Source organism: Polyodon spathula, chromosome 41, assembly GCF_017654505.1.
Source record: "Polyodon spathula isolate WHYD16114869_AA chromosome 41, ASM1765450v1, whole genome shotgun sequence".
NCBI lineage: Eukaryota > Metazoa > Chordata > Actinopteri > Acipenseriformes > Polyodontidae > Polyodon > Polyodon spathula.
Genome location: NC_054574.1, coordinates 435,229 through 439,459, shown reverse-complemented (window position 1 = coordinate 439,459; position 4,231 = coordinate 435,229).

Below are 4,231 nucleotides of genomic sequence, written 5' to 3'. Positions count from 1 at the left end.
GTTATGAGCTCCATTTCAGGAAATGGTGGAATGATAATGACATCCCCAGGAGGTAAGCGTTCTGGGCAGGTCTGTGATGTTTGTTTGTGATGTTTTCATTGCCCTGTTTGAAGTTTGAAGGTCAGGCATTATTGTGGAAGAATGAAATCACATCTCCGATCCTCACTGTTTCTGTGCTGTGTGTGCCCGGGGGGGGGGGATCAGCTGTCTGAGTGGAGTGATATAAAGTATGCAAGCCAAGCCCGGATTTCATTAGCCCAGTGGACAGCAGCTTGCTCTCTGAATCTGGAGTCAAGAATTCAATGCTCCCTTTGTATAATGCTATGGGTGCCTGGTTCCTGGCATCACGTATCAGCTTTTTACAATTGTGCCGATGAAGGAACGATGCATGATTGAGAGCTGAAGGCTCTCATACCGATAGGAAAAGGCAATCGGCAGTTTGCCTCACAATACAGTATTCGACCACCTGAGAAATCTATTCTTTTTACTCTGCATACAGTTCCTATTGTTATTCCCAATTTTACAGGACCATGCCACTGAATACAGGAACACAAAGGATACAGAACAAGCTATTAGGCAGGGATATTCCGCAGCGATAGAGAGTCGACTTCAGTTTCAACTTCTTTCTCTCAATGGCGTCTAAGTGCCTTTCAGGGATTGGTGAATAGCCCCTGTGCCACGGCTCAGTGCAAAACAGCAAATGCAAACCCTCTCTGCTGCTTACCCCCCTAGTAGGAACACAAAGTAAGGACTGGAGCCAGCTGTCAATTAGCCCAATTAATTAAGAGCTGCCTCTTCTAAGAGGTTAACACAGTCGTGGTGAAGATGAATGGGAGAGTCAGTGGGCGCGCTTGCTAGGGGAGAGCAGCCGGCTTGGATCTGTGCTGCGGGAGAGTGGAAAGCAAAGGGAGTACTGAACCCGTTTGACTGTGGAATCGTCTGTAAGTCTCTGCCTCTTCAAGAACCAGCACTGCACTGCATGGGTCACTTTAAAGCACTGCACTGATTGCAAGCCGTCTGTACAGGAGGAGGTGGGGTGGGTGGACAGGGCTTTTGGAGATTTGGTGTTTTTGGGAGGGTGAGGAAGTGTTGTGCTTATGGCTGATTATCTGAAACTCTAGGTTTAATTCATGAGTGCAAGCTGGGTTTTACCAAGCAGCCGATTTATACAAACACAATGTGTGCAGTGATGCTGCCTCTACGCCACTGCTGATGCCTCTTTATACAAACACAATGTGTGCAGTGATGCTGCCTCTACACCACTGCTGATGCCTCTTTATACAAACACAATGTGTGCAGTGATGCTGCCTCTACACCACTGCTGATGCCTCTTTATACAAACACAATGTGTGCAGTGATGCTGCCTCTACACCACTGCTGATGCCTCTTTATACAAACACAATGTGTGCAGTGATGCTGCCTCTACACCACTGCTGATGCCTCTTTATACAAACACAATGTGTGCAGTGATGCTGCCTCTACACCACTGCTGATGCCTCTTTATACAAACACAATGTGTGCAGTGATGCTGCCTCTACACCACTGCTGATGCCTCTTTATACAAACACAATGTGTGCAGTGATGCTGCCTCTACACCACTGCTGATGCCTCTTTATACAAACACAATGTGTGCAGTGATGCTGCCTCTACACCACTGCTGATGCCTCTTTATACAAACACAATGTGTGCAGTGATGCTGCCTCTACACCACTGCTGATGCCTCTTTATACAAACACAATGTGTGCAGTGATGCTGCCTCTACACCACTGCTGATGCCTCTTTATACAAACACAATGTGTGCAGTGATGCTGCCTCTACACCACTGCTGATGCCTCTTTATACAAACACAATGTGTGCAGTGATGCTGCCTCTACACCACTGCTGATGCCTCTTTATACAAACACAATGTGTGCAGTGATGCTGCCTCTACACCACTGCTGATGCCTCTTTATACAAACACAATGTGTGCAGTGATGCTGCCTCTACACCACTGCTGATGCCTCTTTATACAAACACAATGTGTGCAGTGATGCTGCCTCTACACCACTGCTGATGCCTCTTTTGTCCAACTGCTTAAATATGCAGCTGGTAATGAGACTGGCAATAAATAAATTAAATTGAAATTGAAAATCACTTTGAAAATCTTTTTAAACGTTAGAGGTCGTCAATGTTATTGAAAGTACAGTTTAGAACTTCACATTCCGAGTCACGGTATTTGTAACAAATGATGTGGGCAGTAATTAGAATAAAATCCTGTGATAAAATGTCAAGACTTTGGGAAACAGAACTGCGAAGTAATGAGCCTGCAGCTGCTCACTGATGGGACTTTTATACTTTATAATGGGTTCACCCACCCCCTGTATGAAACCTCAGAGTGTTAAACTAACAGTTAACCATCTCACTCATTTAAAATAGGGCAGATCAAACGCATTTCCAGATCCTCATGTTAAAAATGGGGGGGGGGGGGGGGGGGGGCTTTTTTTAAAATTTAGAACTTGTGAAATCTATCTCCCTTCTTTACCGGGCCCTGCTCCCTCAGCATGCGCATGCTCGTGACATTTAGAATGCTGTGTGCAGCGCAGTTCCATCGGAATCAAACGTACTCAGATGGAGTTCCTTTGGAATTCATTCGGAATTGCTGCAATGATTTTAAACCTCGCTGTGTAAACAGGCAGTTATACAATCCGGGGAGGCTCTCCCCTGTGACTGTATCGGAATGAATCATGAATCCGTCTCTCATTATGCTAACTTGTGGGATGCGTGTTCATGTTTTTGCTTGATTATTTATCGTTTCTTAACTTTGGAATGATTTTTTTTTTAGTGCCACCAGGCTGCCTCTTACCGTTTATGGCTAGTTGCTTTTTAATATATGTCAGGTGCTAACCATGCAGCGTGGATTTGAGTAATTGCAGGGGGGGGGAGGGTTTGCAGGTTATTGCATAATGCATTAAAAGGCTGTCTAGAAACAGTGTCTTTGCATGTCTCAGGCCAGCGTTTCTATCTGTCCCCAGACTAAAGTGATAAAACAATTGTTATGACCTGTCAGGGGGGCTGATAACACGAATCACTTTATTCTGTTATGGAACAAGCCTCACCTCTGCAGCTCATCCAGACTCGTACTTCTGGAGCAGTTATAGTTCTGTGCAGAGCCAGGTAGGATGCATCTGTTCAAGCGCATTGTTTCGTGCTTTCCTGTTATCATGACAATGAAAAGTGTGCAGAAAACAGATACATGCGCCTCCATTCATAATACCCGACAGTGTTACGAAAGCCAAACAGACTTGTTGCACAGCAGTACGTTTCTAACCGTTCATGTACTGCGTGGTGCCCTCGCGGGAAATTCATTCACTGAATCTGGATCAGTATCACTCCCTGTCATCTATGTTTATTGCATTTACAGCTTCCTTCAGCTCCAGTCAGAAGAAGTAAACTGAGCTGCCCAAGTTGAAATTGTTTTAATTATAAAAGCTCTTGTCAGCGCATTGCTTTCATGGTGTTCTTCATTCCAGCGGGATCGTTCACTGCCTGCAGTTGCTTTAGGGTTACAATGACCCGCGGGTTAAATGAATGATCTGACAAGCAAGGGAGAAGCCAGTGAAAGTCTGCTATGTCTAGCTCTTATTTTCTTCTTTTTCTTCTCCTGTGCCCTTGTTAAGAGGCATTATTGGCATTTACATCTGCATTAACATCACAACATGACACCCTTTCTCCCACAATAAAGGGGGAATGCCAGATTGATTAACATGGATTAACAGAGCGACGCGCGCTGCAGCCCCCTAATGCATTGAAGCAGGCTGATCACAGAACCCCTTGGCCGCTGCCCCACTGGGAGGCAGGCCGTTTGGGCTTGTGAGAGGGCTGGATCCTGCCACCTTCCCCTTGCATCCGTCCCTCCCCAGGCTGCGGATTAGCCCTGCACTGATACAATAGAGGCATATGCTGCTGTGTCCAGAGCCAGGCTATTCAGATGTACGTTACTTACACCCTAATAAGGATTAAGCTTAATGAACTAGAAGGAGTTAACAAGAATAAAAGACTCCTTAAGCAGACCTTAATTCCATTTTGTGTCGCTTCATTTTTTTTTTTCTCTTTTTTCTCTTTCCTTTTCTTTTTTATATTTGAACACAAGGTGTAATCCTCTTAGATATCAAAGGTAGTTGAGAGTATGAATTTAGATTTTGCATTTCCAGCCTGTGTAAGATTAACTCCTCCTGAAGGCTTCTGGAGATGA